The following is a 25414-nucleotide window of genomic DNA, read 5'->3' on the forward strand; positions in this document are numbered from 1 at the left end:
ACCATGTTTTAGAGGATAATGTTAGTTTAACATTCTTAAACAGCCGTGAGACAATGGCTCTTCCTTATTTAAGACACGATAAGCAAATTAAGAAAAACTGCAAAATTCTTTAATTCTCCAAGGAAATGACTGAAAAAGGAAATAGTAAAAGGGGGAAAAAAAGTATACACTGGAGCTTGATTGTAAACAGAGGCTAGAATGACCAGTGCCAGGGTAACCCCCATATCTGCTCAGTAAGTTCTCGGGTACCTCTAGTTTGAAGTTAAGAGTTGAAGTCCTAGCAATTGCGCTTTTATGCAGCCACGCGGCCCACAAGGTAGATGTTGTCAAAAAGCTGCCCAACAAAATCCTCACCAATGTTTTGAGCAGCACAGCAGGTATTTAGAATAAATTCTGTGACATTTTGTTCTTCGCATTAGGACTAGTGAGGTCGATGGAAAATAGAATCAAACAGTAGCACAGTAGGGGCACCTGGGTGGCTCAGTCAGTTGCGTCCACTCTTGATTTCAGCTCGGATCATGATCTCAGGATCATGAGACTGAGTCCCCATGTCAGGATGCCTGCCCAGCAGGGAGTCTGCTTGAGATTCTCTCTCCCTCTCCTTCTGTCCCTCCCCTTCAGCTCGCTTCCCCTCTAAAATAAGGACATTTAAGAAAAAAATGAGGAGCACAGTTTATAGACAGTATCAAGACTAAGGCCAAGGTCTCACATTAAATTGGGGTTACAAGCACAGAATCTATGGTGGAACTTTCTTGGGAGAGTTTCAAGATACTCCCCACTACTTTGGGGGCCTGAATCTGATGAAAAAAAAAATCTCAGTGCATTGGGCAAGAATTTCTTTCTCAAATTTTGCAGCATTATAAGGTCATCCAAGACTCTCCCCTGTCATCAAGATAGTGTCTCAGGCTTTTATCCCAATTCAGTGTTCTTGTACAGAAGATACACTTTTGCTATTTCCTTTGGTGATTCATCTAGGATACCCGTGGACCTGGTTTAGTCACTCCCCTGGGTTAGTGGTAAAGATGAGGTTGCCTTCATCCAACTGTACATACAATTTACTGAAAGAAAATCCTAGAGGTGGGTTCTAATGATATATGGAAGAGTGACCCCAAGTGGATTCACACAACCCTTGCCAGAAAAGTTCATCTTTCTCCAGGTGCTGCCAAACCCATGAAGCAAAGCAGAGGTCAGTTGTATTCAGGCGGGATAAGATGGTAAAGCTTAGCTTGGGGTTCAACATTTTCAAATTCATGAAGGGAGCTTTGCTCACTCTACCCTTCCTGCTGTGGTTGCACGTTTCTGCACACTCTCCACAGCCCCTGACCCATCTGCAAGTGGGTTAGAAACTGGCTCACCTGATTGTGGAGGTGAGCGAGGCCAGTGTGAAATCTGTAGGGCAGGCAGTCAGAAAGGACAGCCTGGAACTCTCTGGAATGGGCTGACACTGTGGTCTGCAAGCGAAATTCCTTCTTCTGGGCATCTGCATTATTTTCAAATTGTGTTTCCTGTCTTTCTTCATTGATCTATTCTTCTCAATTTTTCCCCCTTTTATTAGCCTTAAAAAAAAAAAAAACCTGGCTTTAAAAAAATTATTTAAAATAAAATAAAATAATAAAAAAATAAAAAAAAATCTTTGTTTTGTATTTTCTAAAAATAAAAATTAAGAATTTTTTTTATTTTATCACTTATATTCTCACTTCTAGGTTTTGTGGGAGCACTATTATTGATATTATTTCACTAGTTGAGCTAGATACATATGTCATTTATTCTCATTTTTCTCAATTTTTAAAGAAATTCACTTAAGATTGTAAATATCTATGGCTCTTCCTACATTTCACAAGTATTTATAAAAAAAATCTTTTCCTTTCACTTATTGATATTTTGCAATTTCCAGTGAGTTTTTCTTTTAATTCAATTTTAACACATAATGTGGTGAATGTTACGTGAGTTTTCAACTGCATATTTTGTTTTGCTTCTTACATGCCTCTTTTTTCTTCTAAGCTTTATGTCTTTGCTGAAACTAACCCTCTACTAATTCTTTAAACGGTGTTAAAGCCTCTCATTTTTTTTTGAAAATATTTTTGCTTTCTATTCAGTCCTGAATTACAGATATTCAACTAGAAGTATACAATGTCTCCTGATGAGTTATTTTTTTGTCAGTAATTATTTTTTTGTCAGATAAATGACCTTTATCTGTATAAAGGTATATTAATTATGTATTAAGATTGCTATACCTGCTGATCCTCTCCCATTTCTTGAATTTTAAACCTTCTTAGACATTATATTTTAGGTATGATTCTTTTTTAAAAAATAGTTTACATATTTATTTATGAGAGACACAGAAAGAGAGGCAGAGACACAGGCAGAGGGAGAAGCAGGCTCCCCCAGAGAGCCCCATTCAAGACTCCATCCCGGAACCCCAGGATCACACCCTGAGCTGAAGGCAGACCTCAACCGCTGAGCCACCCAGGTGTCCCAGGTATAATTCTTTTAAATAAAATATGTTACTTTATCAAATCTAACATTCTCTGTACTTAAAGAAGCTGATTTATATTTGGATTTATCTTAATCATTTTATTTTGTTTTGTATATCTACTTAACATGATTTCTTTGTTCTTTTTACTCCATTTTTAAAAAGAGATTTCATTTATATTTTATTTGACAGAGAGAGAGAGAGAGAGAGGGAAAGAGAGCACAAGCAGGGGAACAGCAGAGGGAGGAGGATGCCGGGCTCCAGTCCAGGACCTGGGGATCATGACCTGAGCAGAAAGAAGGCAGACACTTAACCAACTGAGACACCCAGTGCCCCATTTTCACCCCATTTTTGACTTCTTTGAAACTGATAGAAATTTTTACATTTTCTTTTCCCCATTATAATTTCAGTTGCAATATATATTCCAAATGTTGGTACTTGTACCTAACATTTTTTTTTTGCCTCTATATAGAAACAGATCACTGTTAATGGTACAACTCTAGTAATTTTTACGAAGTGAGCATTTCCATTTAACCAGCCACCAGAATTAAGGTTTATGAAGCTAAAGATTACAAATGTTCCAGAAAATACTTGGTGCTCGCTGTCAGTCACTATCACCAGCTGCTTCCTTTCTGTGTGGCATGTGGGGCTATTTCCTTAGATCTGTCTCCCAGTTTACAAATTCTCTGTTAAGCTCCAACTAATCTCTTTAGCCTTTCCATTGAGTTTTTAGTTCAATTATTATATGCATATTACTTACAAGCTCTATTTTTTTTCAAACTTGTTCTTTTCTCACTTTATTAGCTCCTCAAAAGTTATAAGTGTATATATTTAATGGTTTCTTATTATTCTATAACTTTACTATTATTATTATAATATTAAATAATAATATTATTATTACGTTTATTATATTTATTCTATTACTTTATTATTCTATTACTTTAGCTTTTAATCTCAAGTTCTGTTTCTTGCATCTATTGACACCTTCCTAGAGGCTCCCTTATCATTTTTTATGATTGTGTTTTATGAGTTAATTTTCATCAAACATTTTTTCCACATCTGATTAAACTCTTTCAGTTTCCTTGTTTCTGACAAGGTCATATGGATTTCAATATTCCAGGAAAAACTGTAGGTGAATGCTATAAATTTGAAAGCTTGGTTTAGATGTGTTTGGCTGCAAGGCTTTGATTTTTCCCCACTGCCTTTTTACCTTTATATTCCAGACTCCAGACAAAACAGAAATGTTGTGGCCACATCTTTGTTTGTGTGTAGAGTTTTTCTAGCGCACTTTTAATGGATGGAGAGAATCTATGAAAGGACTTTTAAGCTGTATTTTACACAGAATTAGAAAGTGGTGTTTAACCACCTCAGCAGCCTGGGGCCATCTTTCAAGTCTTCCTGTGTAGATTAGAAGGCCAGCTTCAGCCTCGAAAGACTAAATATAGGGTGAAAATCACTACAGATTATAGGGCCATCACCTCACACCATATTAATTTTTATTATTCTTTGTACTCTTTAAATCTTTCATTTCTTTGTGTTTGACTAGATATTATTTTCAGAGTGTTATTTTACCTATGATCTCATGTCTGTAGCAGAAAGGAAACTATCTGAGTCAGCTTGGGTCATCGTGTTTTTAATAAAAGAAAGCAGTGTAAACATTCAGCTATTAAAGGCAATAAGCAGCTGGACTCATCCACATCTTCTTCACTCTGCTTAATTTTCACAACCCCTCTTCTCTCTCCACGTTTCTCACTGGGCTCTGTTGTTTCTCCCCAAACAACCAGAGACCTAAACTCATCATTCATATGTGGCACTTCTTCCATCTCACTCAATTTTCTCCAAACACCAAAATCCTTTCTGAGCTTTAATGGAGTCAAATGTAAATCCTAGAAATGATTTCTCTAATTTGTAGCTTTAGGAAAATCAATTTTCAACTCTATTTTTAAAAATTATTTCTTAAATGTTGATTTTCAGTAGCTTGTTTTAGAAGAGATCCTCTCTCTGCTGGAGAAAACAAAGCAAACAGCAACAACAAAAAAGCCCTCAAAAAAAGCTAACATGCTCTAAAAGATTTATAACTCCAAGATAAGAAAGGACTTGGACAATCAGGCACACACAACTACAAGGAGACATAGAGCTATCATGAAAACCATCACTTTGCCACAATCCTTGATTAGATAGAACAGCACTTTTCTACTTATCCTAGACCATATTTAAAGCCATTAATCAACAGAGTGAAATCATTCCAATACTTATTTTAGATTTTCATTTTTATTTCCTTTTGTTTGTATGTGCTGTAGAGTCAAATAGTTTTCCTATCTGATCTCTTCAAGCTATTTGATTTTATGTTTCAAAATACAGTATGCTTATTAAGAGCATGGCTTTTCTTTAAAAAAAAAAAAAAGATTTTATTTATTTATTTTGAGGAGCACAAGAGAGAGAGATTGGGTGGGAGAAGGGGGAGAGGGAGAAGCAGACCCCTGGCTGAGCAGGGAGCCCGAAGCAGGGCTCATCCCAGGACCCTAGGATCATGACCTGAGCAGAAGGGAGATATTTAACCGACGAGCCACCCAGGAGCCCCGGAGTTTGGCTTTTTGTTGCAAACCATTGTGAATGTAGTGCCAATGAACTGTGCAGTTTAAAATGTAAATTTTATGTTATGTAAATTTGACCACAATAAAAAAGTAGGATTTTTCTCATCACCAACATTGACATAGAGCAGAACCAGTTATTTTCAACTTGTGCACCTAATTCACTCCTGACTTAGTCCTTGCTTAAGTTCATACATGGAAATATAACATCTGAGAGATTTTGTCTGTATCCCCTAATTTTTGCACCCAGTCTCCCATTCATACGTACATTCTGTTGAGTTGGGAACGGTTGCCTTCTTTGTGCTTGCTCTATCAGCTTAACTCCTACTCACTTTTTAACCTGTTATAACCTGGTTTTTACCTGTATAATTCCAGGGGTTGCTCTACTGACGGTTTCCCTGTTTGACAAATGCCTTAAGCTTTCTCCATATTAAAAGTGGAAATAAGGGCAGCCCAGGTGGCTCAGCGGTTTAGCACCACCTTCAGCCCAGGGCATGATCCTGGAGACCTGGGATGGAGTCCCATGTCGGGCTCCCTGCATGGAGCCTGCTTCTCCCTCTGCCTGTGTCTCTGCCTCTCTCTCTCTCTCTCTCTCTCTCTCATAAAACATAAAATCTTTAAAATAAATAAATAAAAGTGAAGATGAGAACTTCCTCTTGAAAATCTCTCATAAATGTGTAGACAGGTATACCCATATATACATAATATATATGTGTAATTTGTTAACATCTTTGTCTGATTCTCATCCTACCTTTCACATTCCTTAGCACAGTTTGCTGATTCAAATTTTCTTATGTGCTTTTTTAAAAATTTTTATTTATTTGTCTTAGAAAGAGAGAGGGAGAGAGCACATGCACAAGTGGAAGGAGGCGGAGAAGAGGAGGGAGAGGGAATAGGAAAGAATCTCAAGCAGACTCCATGCTTGCTAAGCATGGGATCTTAGGTGGGGCTGATCCCAGGATCCTGAGATCATAACCTGAGCCAAAATCAAGAGTCGGATGCTTAACTGACTGAGACTCACGGGCGCCCTATGTTTTTAATGAGAACATTTCACATTATTTAGTTAAAAGACTCTTAGAGTTTTATATACATCCTTTGTACAATCCAAGCTCACAAAAAGTTCTAGGAACTTGTGCAGTTCTACTACACCTCAAAGTAACGCAATAAATTATGTGCAACCTCTACCACTACCAACGAACTGCTGAATGCCTCTAGATAAAATCACTTTATTTTGAAGACCTCCAATTACATCTTTTCCAATCTCAACTGTGCTCTCAGATACTCCTATCTATGTCTTCAATCGATCGTGCCTCTCATTCTCCAGAGCAAACATTCTAAACCTCTGAATACTCTCTTTAAGAAAATCCATTTAATAAAATTCCATGAGAAAAAAGACCGTTGTGTTAGCTATTCCACAAGTCTATTGACTGAATGAATGAATACATGAATCATTAGTCAGTATTTTTACTTACATTTTTGGCATCTGTATTTTTATTCCATACATCAAAACGTTGTCTTCCCTACATTTCTGAGATAATGTTGAGACACAACAGACATATTTGTTCAATGACTGGTGCATGCGGTAGGTAAATTTCATGCTACAAAAGAGAGTCTGTTCATTTTTCCTTGCTTCTGTCAGGAATCCTTACCCGAGATGCAGCCTAATTACTACTGACTATGTAATAGTCTTGATTGTATAAAAGCTCTCTTTAGACCGATGTCAGTGTTTTTTACTCTAACATTACTTTTTAAAAGGGAAATTACTGCTATCGAACTTTGAGTTAAGGAAGGAAGAAATGCTGTATTCATGATGGGCATTAAATTAAATAATGAGTACTAACACTGTTTATTTGAAAAGAAACAATTTGCACCTGCATGTTTCCATTTGGCTGTATACTAACATCTTTTAAAGATTATGCAATGATTATTACAACCCTGATAAAATATCCCAATTTTGTAGTTATAAAAAAGGATAAGATCTCTGTTAAAACCACATATTTTGGGGAATAGAGGAGCAATTTTACTGATATGACCCCAAAACCATAGGTAACAAACGAAAAAGGAGATAAACTGTACTACATCGAAATTTTAAAATTCTGTGCATCAAAGGACACAAACAATAAAGTGAAAGGCAACCTACACAATGGGAGAAAATATATGCATTATTGATAAGGGGCTAGTACCCAAAATCAAAAACTCCTACAAGTCAACAAATTATAAGCAACCCAACTGAAAAATGGGCAAAGGGCTTTAATATGCTATTCTCAAAAAAAGATATATAAATGACCAATAAGCACATGGAAAGGCATTCAATGTCACTAATTAAGCAATGTTGCATGGGCGCCTGGGTGGTTCAGTTAAGCATTTTCCTTTGGCTCAAGTCATGATCCTGTGGTCTTGAGACAGACCCCTGCATCAGGCTCTGTGCTCAGAGGGGCCTCTGCTTCTCTCTCTGCCCCCCTCTTGCTCATGCTGGCTCTCTCCCTCCCTCTCTCTCTCTCTCTCTCTCAAATAAATAAATAAATAAATAAAAATATTAAAAAAAAACAATGTTGGAAACAATAGAATAATAAAAAAATGTTAGAAGGAAAAGCTCAGAAATGACATTTCCATCGGAGATTTGAAAAGTTCTAATGGGGCACTTGGGTGGAGCAGTAGGTTAAGTGTTTGACTCTTGGTTTCAGCTCAGGTCATGATCTCATGGTCATGAGATACAGCTCTGAGTCTGGCTCCCTGCTCAGTGCAGAGTCTGCTTAAGTTTCTGTTTCCAAAAAAAAAAAAAAAAAAAAGTTTCTGCTTCCTTTTCCCCCTGCTCTGCCCCCTTCTCTTTCTCATTCTCTCAAATTAATAAATAAATCTTTGAAAAAAAAACCACATATTTTGTACAGTGTTATAACTTAGAAGAAGATTTTCCCAACTTCTGACCTACACCAAGTGATAATCAAGTAAATGAAATTATAGTTCTATTCTATCAGTCTTGTTCACATGATTTTTAAATTAATATGTTTATTTTGCCCTATCATTTTAATGCAAAAGTTAACCTTTAGCATCAACTTATTTTAAGTTATTTTCCTACTTCTTAGCCATTATTAGAATATAGTACATTCTTTTTTATATTAGCATCTTTGTCATTTTATTCACTCTTCCCCTTCTGCTCATTTCATGCTGTTTGTAAACTGATTCAAATAATCTGACTTTCAAGCCATTCTATTTCTCTACTACTTTTCCAACTAAATTATTTGTACCTGCATTTTCTTCTTCTCCTAGGCCATTGAATTAATAATAATAATAATAATAATAATAATAATAATAATAAACAGACATGCTTTTAAGTGTTCTCTCTTTAATTCAATCTATCCTGGCTAGAGGAACCTGGAGGTTGAAAATTTGGTTCTGAGTCTCTGTAAAACATTGAGTTTTACACAACGGGCCCGGTCACCAGAGCAACACCAAGAGAGAAGCTTCCCCTCAGGAGGCATGGGTCTAATTCTCTTTTCTGAAAGCTGGTTTGTTCTCATACTATCAACCACCTTGACCAAGTTTTTGTAGAAACTCACTTTACTATTGACATGTTGAACAGTGAATACAGGATGATAATCACTTAGAAGTATATAAATGCAAGTATTATTTCACAATTTGGAACAAGAAAAAGAGATTTATGAGAAAAACAAAAAATATTAAAAATCAATATTCACGCCTCTCTTTTAGGGAGTCTTTAGTTCCTCTTACTTCACAGATATTCAGGAAAACAGTACTGTCACTGAGCTATTTCTCTCTAGATCTCCTACTCATTTTAAAATTCCACAAAATGCCACATTCTTTTCTTGACCAATTTGTGTATAAATTAAGCAGAATGCTTTTCTCTTGTACAAATATATGTGTACTATAAAGACACATGTCTACCTCATGCCCCCCATGTTTTAATAGCATTTACCTCCTAGGTTGATTTTGGTGTAAGATTCCGTCTTGGCACACTCATGCCAACTGAGTCATTTTTTATCAATAAGGGAGGTTTGTTTCGACATATACATAGTCTTGAAAAGATCGTGCATATTTATATTAATGTACATTAAGAGATTAAGCCTGGATTCGAATTCTAGCTTCCTCATTTAGTACTTGCATGAGTACTTTTCCCAAGTTATTTGACTTCCCTCAATCAAAATTCCACTAACTTCATGGGATGCCATCTGTTGTGCAGTTCACAACCTAGGAAGTAAAATATGGCAGCCAAAGAAAGTTTTCTTATATCTCTTGAATGTGGATGGTAATACCTCATTATTGTTTTTTTTTTTTCTGGTGGAGGAAGAGGAAGGTTCTATTCTGTAATCTACGTAAGGAAGTTAGAAGAGTGTCATGAACACAGTACTCTTGCAACAGTTAAGGAACGTTCATGTTAATAGCTTCTATCCCTCATCTACCTTTGCAGCACAACTACTTGAAAATATTTTAAACTATGGTATCCAAAATTTCACAAGCTCTGATTAATCCATTATCTACTCCCATTCATTTTATCTACTCTGTGTCAGAAGTAAACCCAGATTTTTTTAGGCAACCCATTCTAATGTCAAAATAGAATGAATTGGAAATCTGAGACATGCCTCTTACACAAGTTTGTGAAAAATATTTTACCATCACTGGAATAGTTAACCACGTTGCAATATCTGTGGTCTGTCAATCTATGATTATTTATATTTTAACTTCACCAAACAATATCACTTTCCAATAGCACTTTAAGCTTCCATACCCTTTAGAACAGAGTATGTAAAGACTCAACAGAAATCTGCTAAACATTACTTCATTACTCTGAAAGAATTCATCATAATTAACACATAATTGCAATAATTAACTTACCCTTGCTCTGCCTCTGTCTCCTCTTGAGTGTTTTATGTTGGAGATAAAATGATATGCGCCATAGAGAAAACTTTTTACTGAAGGCAAATTTAATCCGAGATCCAGAGAAGAAAGACAAAGGAAAAGGCACAATGTCACCATTAGTGTGGAAATGCCCGATGTCCTTTGTGCTTCTTAGTTATCTTTCAAAAGTGTAATATTGAAAGGAGGTTTTGGGATCCTCTCTGATTTGTAGTATTTGTTCTGAATTGTCTGGAATTCTATTTGTTTTCTTGCCCAGTGCTGACATGGGGTTGATGGCTGTAGGTTTCTTGTCATTGTCCCCACAGGATCGTTTTCCTTATCAGCTCTTGGCAGACTGTGACCATTTAAGGAGAGACTTCTTTAGTGGTTTATCAACCTTATTTTCATAGCTTCTTATTTTCCAGTGTCAAAAAGTATTATATGCATTAAAAAAATGCAGTCATCCATGCCAGGCAATTGTAAGTAGAATTGTATTTTAAGTAATAAACAAAAATGACCTTGGAATGTCTCACAGCTTGTCGGAAATATGACCATTTCTTCAAGTCGAGTTTTATTTAAGAACACAAGAGCTAAGCTTAAGGGAAATAGACTGTTTTAAGAAGAAAAAACTGGCAAATGATAGCTTACATGTTTGAAGCCCATCAACTTACACTACTATAAAAACCCACCAAGGGGTGCAGGGGACTGAAGTGAAAATCTGTACATAGCAAACAGCAAAACAAAACCATAGGAGAATAGCAAATCAGAAAGGAAAGAATCCGAATCTCAAACCTTGAAACGTTCCCTTTGTCTCACTGATTGTCACAAACGATTCCAGGGATTTATGACCAAGCAAGGCAAGGATTCAGGATGCACATGTTGGGGATTTATTCTACGATGCAGCTTATGAAAACAGTGAACCAATTTGCCATCATTAAAAAAAAAAAAAAAAAAAAGTGTGTGTGCTTTCCAGAAATTTCTTGAGAAAATATTGCCAGATTGGGTAATAACTTTGTGAATAAGCCTCAAAATAGAGGGCTTTGTGGCGCTTAATAATCAAGACAGGATCTGGGAATTGAACAAAATGCATTTTGTCTTCAGTCATTTGCATAACAGCAGTTTTACTTTAAAAGGTTTCATGCTGAAAGTAGGAATGCTCTACAAAGAGAAACAGTGAGAATTCCCATTTTGAAACAAGCTGAGCAGGAGTGAAAATATCACCAAGTGGTTTGGCTGCATCTCAGGATTGTTGTAAAAATAAGTTATGGTGAAGCCAGGCCTGAGTCAAAGGCTATGGACACAGAGGTCAGGATAACGGCTGAGTACCGAGGATCACATTCCATTCCCATTGCTGTGAAAATAGAAAGGAAACATGAAGAATGAAGTTTTGGTGGGTACTGAGAATTGCAGGCAGAACAGAAGCTTGGTTTTTTCCTTATGAAGAAGGGATGCAGAAAATGGTGTGCTTTTACCTTCAAATCCATAAAGTATCAAACATGTGCATATTACTAATAATATTGTGATATCATTGCCCAATGCAATTGTTTTATATATATATGTATATATATATATATATACATATATATATATATAAATGAGTATAAACAATTAAAGTAAATCACTTCCTACAAGTACTAAAAACTGTACTTCCTTGTTCTGTGTACTTTACCATGCAGGAGCTCCTTTAATCTTGAATAGCCAAGTTTGGAAAATGAGTTTTAATTTGGAGACCAAACATAATATGACTTCCAAATAATAAGCTTTAACACATAACATAGCTTTTTAAATTCTCAAACCTCAAAAAAAAAATAAATTCTCAAACCTCAAATTCTCAAAATACGTTTTTTTTATATACATAGGTCATAACCAGTTGACTATACCAAAATAGTAATTTTCATTTATTGTTGAAATCATGTTAAAGCACACATTTTGCTATTGGCCACTACATTTTCTATTTATTGGTAATTTTCTCCATCAGTCTTTGAGGTTAACTTCTATTGTTTTATGAAAGCAATTTAGCTGTGAATCTAAATAAGAAAAAAATATGTCTAGACCTCAATACTTGTATGCAAGCCACTAATAACTAATTTCTTACTTGGAATAAAATCATCATAAATAATGGATCCATTCCTACCCGCTGGAGAATAATTTTCTATACAAAGAATTTTGGAAATAATAATATTTTAAGACCACAAAGAAATGTTACTGAAATATCATCTAGTATAATTCCCATTGCATAGATAAAGAAATTGAACCTCAAATTACAGTAATTTGCCCATATCACATAGTGGCAGCAACATTAAGAGTTAAATGGATTCCCAGAAGATTTTAAACTCTGTGAAGCAAGAGTATTTTTTTTTTATTTATTTATGATAGAGAGAGAGAGAGAGAGAGGCAGAGACACAGGCAGAGGGAGAAGCAGGCCCCATGCACCGGGATCCCGACGTGGGATTCGATCCCGGGTCTCCAGGATCGCGCCCTGGGCCAAAGGCAGGCGCCAAACCGCTGCGCCACCCAGGGATCCCAAGAGTATTTTTTTTTTTAACCTTTAAAGTATCCAAAGTGCATATTACAATGCCTTGCACATAAAGTCATCAGGTAATATTTAACGAATGAAACATGTTTTAGAGAGTTTTTTAAGTTGAAATTTGGGGATGATATGTGTATATCTACAAAGTCAAGACTTCACATTTCATCTCCCTGAACTTAAACTTCTTTTCTTTAAGATTTTATTTATTTGAGAGTGGGAGCGATGGAGAGTGTGCAAGCAGGGATAGAGAAAGAGGGAGAAGCAGGCTCTCCCTTGAGCAGGGAGCCTGATGCAGGGCTCAATCCCAAGACCCCGAGATCATGACCTGAGCTGAAGGCAGACACAACCGGCTGAGCCACCCAGGCGCCCCCGAAATTTCAACTTGCTAAGTGTTTAGGGGTAATATATCTATCGTATGTGTCTCAGGACAAAGTAAAGTGCCTAGTACATAATAAATGTTAAATAAAAAAGAGTTGAATGAATGAATATAAAATATGTAATATCTTGTATATTGGTTGTAGTGATGCACAGTGTTTAGTTTTAATATTAAAAATAGCAATATTAATTAATAGTTGGATTAATGACTTTAAATATATATCTAGTTTATCTAAAATATATCTCACTTTAAAAGAAAGCAAACTACAAAATCAGATAACCAGATGTGATTGTTGGTTTTGTGTACCAGTTTAGCAAGGCTATAGTACCCAATTAGTTGATCAAACTACTCTAGGTGTTCCTGTGAATATATATTTTTTTTATTGAAGTTAGATTTGCCAACATATATTATAACATCCAGTGCTCATCCCATCAAGTGCCCTCCCCAGTGCCCATCACCCAGTCACCCCATCCCTCCACCCACCTCCCCATCCACTACCCCTTGTTCATATGCCGGAGTTAGGATTCTCTCATGTTTTGTCACCCTCTCTAATTTTTCTCACTCATTTTCCCTCCTTTCCCTTATAATCCCTTTCCCTATTTCTTATATTACCCATATGAGTGAAACCATATGATGATTGTTCTCCAATTGATTTACTTTACTCAGCATAGTGAGGATATTTTTATAGATGTGTCTCACACCTAACATCAGTTGACTTTATTTTTTTTTAATTTTTATTTATTTATGACAGTCACACAGAGAGAGAGAGAGAGAGGCAGAGACACAAGCAGAGGGAGAAGCAGGCTCCATGCACTGGGAGCCCGACGTGGGATTCGATCCCAGGTTTCCAGAATCGCGCCCTGGGCCAAAGGTGGGCGCCAAACCGCTGCGCCACCCAGGGATCCCCATCAGTTGACTTTAAATAAAGCTTACCCTATATAGTATGAGTGGGCCTCATCCAATCAGCTGAAAACCTTAAAAGCAAAAATTGAGGTTTCTTAGAGAAAACAAATTTTGCCTCAAGTCTGCAACATATAAACCTTGAGTTTCTAGCATGCCAGCCTGACCTACAGATTTCAGAATTGCCAGGCCCCACAATCATGTAACCCTAGTCCTTGCATTACATAAAATGCACATACCTTTTATTTGTTCTATTTCTCTGGAGAATTATGAGTAATACACCAGAATTACAAAATCAACTTGGGAAATATTTGGCACTTCCTACTAACAGAATCTTACTGTCATCTTAACATTAGGTAATTTAAACTACTTAGGGATACGTGATTAAAAACCAAAAAACAATTAAATATATCACTGAATAGTTGGCTAAAAATGTGTGTTGTCTCATCTATTCATTTTTCTCTCTCCTGAACAAAGTATTCAGAATCTTAGCCAGGGTTCTCTATTAGGTCATGATTTTCACAAAGATATCAAGATCCTTTATAAGCAAACATAGCTTAAATATTCCCACTTTGTGACCTGCTTTACATCTTCCAATTCCTTGAATATAATCACCCACTTCTCTCTTGTATGACTAAAATGTGTCACAGAAAGGAAAACAATGTTTTATAAAATATCTACCCAAATACTGAAACAAACGAACTGATTTATGTTTCTAAAAAAGAAAGAATATGTAAAAACCAGACACCTGAAAACTGATTGGTTTACCCTTGCTGAGTATGTTTTGAAAAAGTTGAATTGAAACCATCTGTTGATGACTCATTCACTGTTGAATCACCTAAAGTATTTTTCTCCAACTCACAGCAATGTTCAACAAAATGCTTTCAAATTTTCTGAATTACCTTTTTCTACTAAAACAAAGAAATAACAAAAAAAGTAAATTAATGTATCAGCGAAGGTTTTTCTGCAATTGATATGTTCGTGTGATTTTTCTTCATTAGTTTGTTTCTTCTACATGTAGTTTCTATAATTTTTTTCAGTTTTATTGAGATATAATTGACATATGATCTTGTGTAAATTTAAGATGTATAAGGTGTTGATTTGATACATTTATAAACTGCAAAATGATTACCACCATGGTATTAGCGACAACCTCCATCCCATCACATAGTTATGATTTCTTACTTGTGGTGAGAATCTTTAAGGTCTCTTCTCTTAGCAACATTCAAGTATATGATACAGTATCATTAGCTATAAATACTATGCTATGTATTAGGTCCCCAACCTTATTAATATTGTTACTGGAAGTCTGTACCCTTTGACCAATATCTCCCCATTTCTCCAACTCTCCAGCCCCAGAAACCACAACTCTTCTCTCTTTCTCGGAGTTTGTCTTTTTTAGATTCCACATATAAGTGATATCATACAGTATTTATCTTTCTCTGACTTATTTCACTTAACATAGCACCATCAAGGTCTATCCGAGTCATCCCATTGGTGGGATTTTTGGCTTTCTCATGGCTGAGAAAGCACGTCTTTATCCATTTATCAGTTGACAGATACTTAGGTGGTTTCCAGATCTCTTGATTATTGTGAGTAATGCTGCAATGAACATGGGAGTGTAGATACCTCTACAAAATCCTGATTTCAGTTCTTTAGGATATATATATATATATACCCAGAAGTGGGATTGCTGGATTATATGGTAGTTCTGTTTTTAATTTTTGAATTTAATTTCTGGAAAAAAGTGCTCATACCTGTCATTTGTATGTCTTGTTTGGAAAACTGTCCATTCAGTTTCTCTGTCCATTTTTTAAGAGGTTTTACGCTATTTGCAGTTGACTTGTATGCGTTTTTTTGTATATTCACAGTGTGATTCCTGGTGCTGGCATGTCTGTGTGGTCATGGAGCAACCAAAGCTGGATGGACCATGGGAAGGGTACCAAGGCTTCAACAGGAAGGAAATAGAAGGTTCAGAGGGCAGTGATCAGGAGGTTGCGACAAAAGTAATGGATTCTAAAAGTTAGTCCAGAAGCATGGTTTTAGTAAACATTTGGTCAGTAATTTGAAACAGAGGACATTTCTTTTTCTGTAGATAGTACTAATAGTCAGAAAATCAGCACACATACCGAAGAATAAACAACACCATTAACCAGTTGGATCTAATTGATAGATATAGAACACTACACTCAACAGCAGCAGGCTATATGGGCTTTTCAAGCACACATGGAACATTCACCAAGATAGACCATTTTTAGGGTTATAAAACACATCTCAGGGTGTCTGGGAGACTCTGTCAGTTAAGAAGCTGCCTTCGGCTCAGGTCCTAATCCCAGGATCCTGGGATCAGGCCCTGCAACAGACTCTGTTCAGCGGGGTGTCTGCTTCTCCCTCTCCCTCTGTACACACACACTCTCTCTCTCTTTCTCTCAAGTAAATAAATAAAATACTTAAAAAAACATTTAAAAACTAAAACACACCCCAACAAACTGAAAAGAAGTGAAATGATACCATGTGTGTCCTTTAACTATGATAGAGTTAACCTAGATTAATAACAAAAAGATAACAGAAAAATCTCCAAATATCTGCAAATTAAACAATACATTTTAAAATAATTCTTGAGTTAAAGGTGAACTCTCAAGAAAAAATACTTAGGACTAAATGGAAATAATAATATATATCAAAATCTATAGAAAAAGCACTGGAGAGAGAGAGAGAGAGAGAGAGATAAAGAGAGAGAGAGAAGGCACTGGAACAATGCTAAAGCAATATAACAGCTAAAAGAACGCTAAGAGAGAAATTTACAAATGCTCATATTAAAACAGAAGGAAAATCTCAAATCAATTATCTAAACTTTTCCCAGCAAAGACAAAGAAGAGGACCGGGAAGAGATCAAAGCAAACCTAAACCCAGCAGAAGGAAAGAAACAGTAAAATGCAGAAATCAATGAATTTGAAAACAGATCATTAGGATATGCCTACATTAAGATGATGAATCGGTGCAAGACCCAGGAATTACAAGAGAATGAGAGAAGGAAAGAAAAAAAAAAAAGAGAGAGAGAGAGATGATTTTCTTTGTATTTGAGGGAGAATATTATTTTAAATATTTTATTTATTTATTAATGAGAGACAGGCAGAGATATAGACAGAAGGAGAAGCAGACTCCCTGGTGAGCATGGAATTGATGCGGGAGTTGAACCCAGGGCCCTGGGATCACGACTTGAGCCAAAGGCAGATGCTCAACCACTGAGCCACCCAGGTGCCCTCTGAGGGAGAATTTTAAAGAAGAATATGTTGGTCATAAATGTTGATACTGCAAAGATCAAATAGGAAAATTAGAAGCAGTAGTTTAAGGGTGACAATTGGAGAATCATTCTTGACTTTTGATATAATGATAATATCAAGGTCGTGTAGAAGTGATATTTCAATTACCCAAATAGAAAGTAAGAAATAAAGAATGGAAATAATTTTCTAGGCACTCTTGAGGGAAAAGTGGGAGCTTGCTCAGGTGACAGAATTCAAGAAAGGTATTTTAATACTTTTCACAACTGACCATGATTGAAGGTCTTGGCAAAAAGCCAAAGGGAGAGAGTAAATAAAAGATGAGTAATTAGAAGATGAAAGAAGAGAAGAAAGAAAGATCAATGGGACAAGATCAAGGGAATGCAGGTGTGATGGATTATCGCAGAATAGACTGTGGGTGTCATGGCTGGGGATCGCAGGAAGATGTTAATTTGGAAAAGGGGAATAACATTTCATCCCCTGAAAAGAGAAATGATAAGCATATCAGGAAAAATGTGCAAAGAGATTTTGACAGGGATGGGGAGAGAACACTAAAGTCATAATGGATGGCTTTACTTATAAGTCAGGAGGCAAGTTGAACTCATTCTAATTGTGAGAGGGTCAGAGTGGCCTTAGGACCTTCAGGGAAGTAAATATCCTGCAACATCTGCAAAGAGACCTGGACAGATTTATTTCTCTCTGAACAAGAAGAACACTGTTCAGAACAAAAGGCCCAACTGAGGTGAGATGTTATAAATTTTAATGAAACACAGAAGCATGACTAAAGAATTTCTCCTAAACCTAGTGGCGAAACGTCTCCACCATTTTCATGGTACTAACAGGGAGGGGACTGGAGCCTGACAAGATGGTAGACTTTGGGCATCAATTAATGGGCATTTGAAATTTAAAACATTGCTATGTCACAAACTGAATTCTGAAAGAAATGGGAGGTACTGACTGTTGCCTGGAATGTAACATAACACAAAAAAAGAACATTTTTTAAAAATATTTATTTATTTATTTGCTCATGAGAGACACAGAAAGAGAGAGGCAGAGACACAGGCAGTTGGAGAAGCAGGCTCCATGCAGGGAGCCTGATGTAGGACTCGATCCCAGGACTCCAGAATCACTCCCTGGGCCAAAGGCAGGCGCTAAACCGCTGAGCCACCCAGGGATCCCCAATAATCTGCAGTTTTAACTCAGTTATTTTCTTTTTTATACTTTCTTGGAATCTTTATTCCATTCCTCTCCCATATCTTTTATCTGTCTCTTTTGACTACTCCACTTTCTGACAGGGTACAATTCTCTCTCCCGTCATTCCTCCACTAACTCCCCTGGAAACCTATAACTTAGCACTTATTTAAATACATCATATTTTCGCCATATTTTAAAAAGTCTAATTTTCCAAGGAAAAAATACTTCTAAAGTCAAGATTTTAAAATTAAACAATAAAAAATCAAGCAACACTCTCGAATATTATAGCACGCTAATTATATACTAGTTTTAATCCATACTCAGGTTTTCCATATAATCTAATTAAAACTGAAAGCATGTGCACAAGACAAATGAAGCATGTCAACAAAATAATCAATAGGAACAATTCTCCTTCTTTTAATACTCGCCACCTATCATTTTGTTACTTGTATCCATATCTATTAAACCATAGAATCTTTCAAAGGAAAAAGAAAGCACTTTCCTTGAACTTTTCATTTCTAGTTGCAAAGACTCTTAGCAATGCAGTTAACCAGAAAGACAAAAAAAAAAAAAAAAAAAAGTCAGCCTTGCATGTGAGCAGAGAGATTTTCTTATGCCACAGAGTTTTACTAAATTTCTGGAACTTGACTATTGTTTAAAGCGTGATGCATCTGATGGAAATAGGAATCTGTACCAGAGCAGTGTTAATACTTTGATTCACATTTTTGATTTAATTAAAATTCTTCCCTGCCTTTAGATTGGTCTCCTTTATATCTGAAGTTAAATCCCTTTGTCTCCTCTGCCTGTGGGCCCAAACTGATTTACACAGCTGCACCGGTAGACAGTTCAAAACCATGCTTAGAATAGTTTATTCCATTTTCACTGTTTTGATTTAAATACACGCTTCAAACATCAAGGCCAGTCACTTCCCAAGGCCTACAGGAAAATTGTACAGGCATCTTTCTAGTTTCCTGGGTAATTGTGGCAACGCTAGACCCACTAACATGCCTAGTTTGAGGACGACATTTAAAGGCATGTCTAAGCTGCTACAGAACAATTATAACTGGAAATGACATCAAACAAAGCTGAAAAGCGTAGCCTGTGAGACATATTCTTCCTAGAAATGAGAGCTCAGGCTTAAAAAAACTTGCTAAAACTCTTGGGCTTGCACGTAAGTTTAACTGAAACGAAGGTGCAGATGTGTCATATTTCAACGTATAAGTTGTACAGCCAATTCTTTTTATAAAAATCCTTAAAAAATAAAATAAAAATCTTTTTTAAAAAAGTTTTTTTTTTTTAATTTCAATTCCAGTAGGTCGGATACAGTGTGATAGTAGTGTCAAGTGTACAATACAGTGATTCAGCACTTCCGTACATCACCCGGTGCTCATCACAGCAAGGGCACTGCTTAATGCCCATCACCTTTTTCACCCCCTTCCCTTCTGGCAACCATCAGTTTGTTCTCCGTAGTTAAGAATCTGTTTCTTGATTTGCCCCTCTCTCTTCTGTTTTCCCTCATCATTTGTTTTGTTTCTTAAATTCCGCCCTTGAGGGAAATCGTATTATATTCGTAAAAAATGAATAATCCGATGTAGAGCCAACTCCGTTGGTAGGAGAGAAGATCAAGAAGACCTCACCCCAGCTACATGGTAAAGAATTTGAAGGACCCACAGAGAATAGTATTAAATAGCATTTTCTTCATAAATCCATGTGAGGAAGACATTTGTCTCAAAGTCAAATTGTGATCTTTACAGTCAGGTATTTCTCCATCTTCAGAATGTAAATATATGTCCAAAGACTGATGCATTTTTAAATATGGAATGTCTTGGGTGTTGATTTTGCCTGCCACAGAATATAATACTTTGATATTAAAATATATTTCTCAGTAGCCAATAATGTAGTTAATTATGGGCTCTTCAACACACCCACGTACACACACACACAGACACACACACACACACACGAAACAAATGAACAGTTTTAGAGAAATGCTCTACAAGTTATATGGTGAATTCCCCAACATCAACTCCTATGTTTATTTATTTAACCCATATAGGGTTTTCCATGTGCCAAGCATTCTCCTAAATACTTTATAGGTATAAACATACTTAATGCTCATAACCATCCTAAAGTCATGCACTATTAGTGCCAGAATTTTACATATGAGGAAACTGAGGCACAGAGAGGTTGAGCAAATCGCCCAAGGTAGTAAGCGTCAGAGCAAAGTTAGAGAAAGCTTCTAAGATGGGATTCAAACTGAAGTACTCTCTGTAGTTCCCTTTAGCAGTGGCTATGTCCACTCCTGCTAAAAGAAAGCAAATTTAGGGTCACACTTCTCCACATTTTAACCAGTTGTCTGTTTTAGATAATTAACCAGTTGTCTGTTTTAGATAATTAGACTTCTTCATTAAAGTGCTTGATATATTCTAAATTTCTTCCTTTTCCCCCCAACCATTTTCTTCCCTTTCTCCTTTATTTTTTTTTTTTCTCTCAGTGCTGAGTAGGTGTCAGGCATCTTGCCAGGGCTCTGAGGATGAAAAATCAACAGACACTCAACATGCTTAAAACAAATGCAATGCGAGAGAGAGACCAGTGTGGCCTGAGCATTGGTGCTCACATCATAGGAAGATGCACACGGGACAGATCACCTTACCCACCCTGGAGGCAGAAGCTCCCTAAATCTCCTGACAGTGACCACTAAAGTGGGCTGATATAAAGTGGTGCCCAGTAACCCCCATGGCAGTGGATAGCAAAGGGCAAATGACACAAAGATGAGAGAACAGGAGCAGCTCTGGGAACTGGAAATAGTATGTTATAAAACCAGCAAATTACACAGGAATCAGAGCTTTAAAAAACAAGCTGAGAAGGTAAGATTTTATTTTCCAGATTGCCACATGACCGTGAAACTTTTCAGTTAGGAAAGTATCTAAACTCTATGAAGTAGTAAGACCATCTCAGAAAATACACCAGTTACTGAGGGAATGTTTAATCATCCGCATCTGAAGTTCTTAACGCCAGGCAACTTTCCCAGAACAGAACAGGAGAAGACATGCGTGACAAACACCAAAAAGATTGGTGGTAAGTACGTATTAGGATGCTCATATGTTGAAGTGACTATGGGACATTCAGGTGGTGATGTAGAGAGGTAGTTCCCGTACAGAAACAGCACTTAAAGAAAGGCCTAGAAGGAAGGTAGACCTCTTGGAGTCTACAGCTTCTGGCAGATAGTTGAAATCATTAGGAATGGTGAGATATCTCAGAAAGATTGCATATAATAAAGAGCAAACAGAAGGGCCCCACATCCAGTAACGGGGTGCACTAATATTCAGAGTTGGCTTCAGGTCAAAAAGTTAGGAAGACGATTGAGAAAAGATTGGGTGGATTGGAGGAAAATAAGAACAGACTGGACCAGGGACACTAAGAGGAGAGATATTTTTAAAAACAGGGCGAGTTGCGTGGTTTCAAATGATTCAGTGATAGCAAGTAAGAACAGAGGAGGTTAAAGGAACTTGGCAACAAAAATGTATTTAGCAACAAAGGCAAAAAGAGTTTGGGTGCCTTGTTCGAGTCAAAGATATCATAGGAATGGCAGTACGGAGTGAGCAAAGAGGAGTCGGAAAGGCAAGGATAAACCTTTTCAAAAAAGCTGAAAAAAAAAAATCAAAAAAGCTGAGCCACATTGTTCCATGGCTTCCTCACCATAGTAGTTTCTCCTGCGGTCACATTCAGCAGGTCCCAGAAAATCACAGCCACAGCCGACACTTAGCCTTCAGTGAAATCTCCTCATTCCCAACCACAGTGTAGCTAGTACCCCACAGCCCCTCTTACACACTTCATCTAGCCTGCCACTCCTGCTTGCACGGCGTTTTGAGCCTGTAAGGACTTTTCTCTATAAACCATAATCTCCCTATACAACTCAATGTGATCAACCTGTTACCTGATCCTCCCTTAAGCACCATATGATCCCTTCCTCGGGACATTAGTAGGGCTCTCGGGGCTGCAAGTGACCCAACTCCAGCTCCAACTAGATTCGGCATAAAAGGTAGTTTATTGGCTTGTGTAACAGAAAAGCCTAGGGGTATGCTAGCTTTAGGCGCCGCTGGATCCAGGTGATCAAACCGTAGTATCATGGACACATCTCCCAATTTCTTGGCTCTGCTTTCTTCTGCGTTACAGTAATTCCCAGACAGATGTTCTTAATATGTTGGTGAGGGGGATGACTCCCAGGAGCTCCAGACCTCCATACCTGTTATGGCTTGGATGATGTTGTGATTTATGATAAGAAACATGTATTTGGCCTTTGTCCGCTATTCCGCGCACAGAGCTCCTAAAAATCTTGGAATTTTGTAAGCGAGGAGGGCAAGAGCAACAGAGGTGTCTTTTATTATCTTAATGAGGTGATTTTAGAAGGCTCCTAAGGATGGGAGCTGTAGGTTAGGAGAACCAACTACAGTATTTGGGTGTCGGAAATTTCAGTCCTCTCCTGTCATCTCTGGGGAGAGAAGAGGGGCTGGAGGTTGAGTTCAATCATCAAGAGTCAATAATTTAATCAATCATGTTTATGCAACGAAGCCTCTATAAAGACCCAAAAGGCTGGGGTTTGAACAACTTCCTGGCTGGTGACCATCTGGAGATTGAGGGGAAATGGCTGGCTCAGAGAGGTCATGGTAGTTCTGTGCTCTTCCCTCATACCTTGCCTTATGCATCTCTCCCATCTGGCTCTTTCAGAGTTACATCTTTTTAATAATAAACTAGTAAGTTAAATGTTTCTCTAAATTGGACGAGGCCCTGTTAATTAGTTGAACCCAAAGAAGAGGTTGTTGGGCTCCCTGATTTATAGCCAGTTGATCAGAAAAACAGGTCATAATCCAGACTTGTGATTGGTATCTCCAAAGAGTACCAGACAGACAGTCTTTGTAGGGCTGAACTCTTGACTTGTGGGATCTGATGCTATCTCTAGGTGGAGAGTGTCTGAATTGAGTTAAATTGTAGGAAAGCCAGCTGGTGTTGCAGAGAATTGTTTAGTGGGAAACCCCCCCCCACACACACACACACACACACACACACACACCCACACACACTAGAAATGTGATCAGAATCGTAACTTGCAATTCAGGAGATAGTGAGGGGCCTTTTATCAAGATTCTGATTGGCCTTGGCCTGTTAGCCTGTCCTTAAAGTTGGAGAAAAGTATCAATCCCAGTGAAGCACATAGGATGAAATGGAGAAAAGTAGCTTCTGAAGTTAAAAGAAGGTCTGGTAATAAAAGAAAAAAAGAAAGAAAATTAAAAGAAAGAAAGAAAGAAAGAAAGAAAGAAAGAAAGAAAGAAAGAAAGAAAGAAAGAAAGAAGAAAGAAAGAAGAAAGAAAGAAGAAAGAAAGAGAAGGAAAGAAGAAAGAAAGAAAAAAAGAAAGAAAGAAAGAAAGAAAGAGAAAGAAAGAAAGAAAGAAAGAAAGAAAGAAAGAAAGAAAGAAAGAAAAAGGGACGCTTGGGTGGCTCAGTGGTTGAGCGCCTGCCTTCAGCTCACGGTGTGATCCCAAGGTCCTGAGATCAAGTCCCGCATTGGGCTCCCTGCATGGAACCTGCTTCTCCCTCTGCCTGGGTCTCTGCCTCTCTCTCTCTCTCTCTGTGTCTCCCATGAATGAATGAATGAATGAATGAATGAATGAATGAATGAATAAATAAATAAATAAATAAATAAATAAATAAATAAATCTTAAAAAAAAAAAGTGAGACAGAGAGATGCTGCCTGGCAAATAAAGCTAATTACAGTTAATGTCCACACCAAAACACTAACCATACTACCTTACTTGCCTTTCAATCCCTAAACCTGATTTCCTCATGTCTCCAACATAATATGTTCGAAAACTCACAGGTTTGAATGAGCTTTGCCTGTGGGAAGGATGAACCTGACAACCAATGTTTTGTCAGACGGGTTGTAAGACATGTTGGCCTCCTATGAATCTCTGTGCAAATCCACTTTGGTCTAGTGCTTAAGGCAGTCATTCCTGGTCCCCCGAAGCTGTGGTCATGCCAGGGAGAAGCTGGTCTTCCCCAAAATGGACATTGACATGAGGCATTTGGCCATTGCCTTGCCCTGTCATAAAGCCAGAACTACAAGACTTGGAATAATCCCCCTAATGACACCAGTCAGCCCCCAGGGGGAGCTGATTCTCTCACATAAAATCCATCAGCATGAACATTGCATGGGCTAGAGAGAGCTGGAGCAAAGGTTGGCCAAGACCTGCCATTCCTTTCCCCAATCATTAGAAATTTCTACCCAGAATTTTACAGGAATCGTTCCTTGTTTGTGTATTTGTTTGTTAATAGCTTTTCTCCCCCTTAAGATTTATTTATTTATTTTAAGAGAGAGAGAGAGAGAGAGAGAGCACTAGAAGGAGGGACAGAGGGTCAGGGAGAGAGAATATTAGGCAGACTCCATGCTGAGCATAGAGCCCGACATGAGGCTTGATCCCAGGACCCCCAGATCATGACCTGAGCTGAAACCAAGAGTCAGATGCCCAACCGACTGCACCTATATTGTTATTCTTTACAGAAATGAACTATATTTTTTTTCTTGGCACTTTCTTTATTGGCATACCCATTTGGTTGCAGGTAGTTGTAACTAATTTACTTTCACTTCATCTCTATCTAGTAACCCACGGGTGATGTAGGTGTCAATGCAACTACCTGCTCACCTGTATCTGCTGCTGCACAATATGCGCATTCCCGTTGGGTGCGCATCCCTAGGAATGACATTGCTGGGCCTATCTCCAACTTCAGTAGATAACATAAAATACTTTTCTGATGTGATTATAACAGTTTTCATTCCTATGATCTGGGTCTTAAGGGTTCCTGTTGACCCCCTTTTTACCACTGACATCGTTAATCTCTTTAAAATTTAGCCATTCTGGTTGTCTAGTGGTTTAAAACTGCCTGACCTTGGTTTTCATTCAGGTTTAAAACTGTATATTTATTGGACATTTGGAGATTCCCCTATGGAGATGTCTTTTTTTTTTCCTCATTGATTGTTAGGAGTTTCTCATATATTCTAGACCAATCATTTTGTTAGTTATAGGCGTCGCAAACATCTTTGCCTCATCTGCAACTTCCTCTTCACTGTTAATGGTCATTTTCGTGTTTTACTAACCAACTTTGATAAAGATGAATAGTTTAGACTAAGAATAGTATGAGGGAAATATGATAAATTTTAAG

At 37.4% G+C, this 25414-nt stretch overlaps 1 pseudogene; it reads right to left on the reverse strand.

Moving 5' to 3' along the window:
- Window positions 1-292: 292 nt before the first annotated feature.
- Window positions 293-24943, reverse strand: LOC129504344 (F-box only protein 8-like; annotated as a pseudogene).
- Between the last annotated feature and the right edge of the window lie 471 nt (window positions 24944-25414).

Source organism: Nyctereutes procyonoides, unplaced genomic scaffold, assembly GCF_905146905.1.
Source record: "Nyctereutes procyonoides isolate TBG_1078 unplaced genomic scaffold, NYPRO_anot_genome, whole genome shotgun sequence".
In the NCBI taxonomy this organism is placed as follows: domain Eukaryota; kingdom Metazoa; phylum Chordata; class Mammalia; order Carnivora; family Canidae; genus Nyctereutes; species Nyctereutes procyonoides.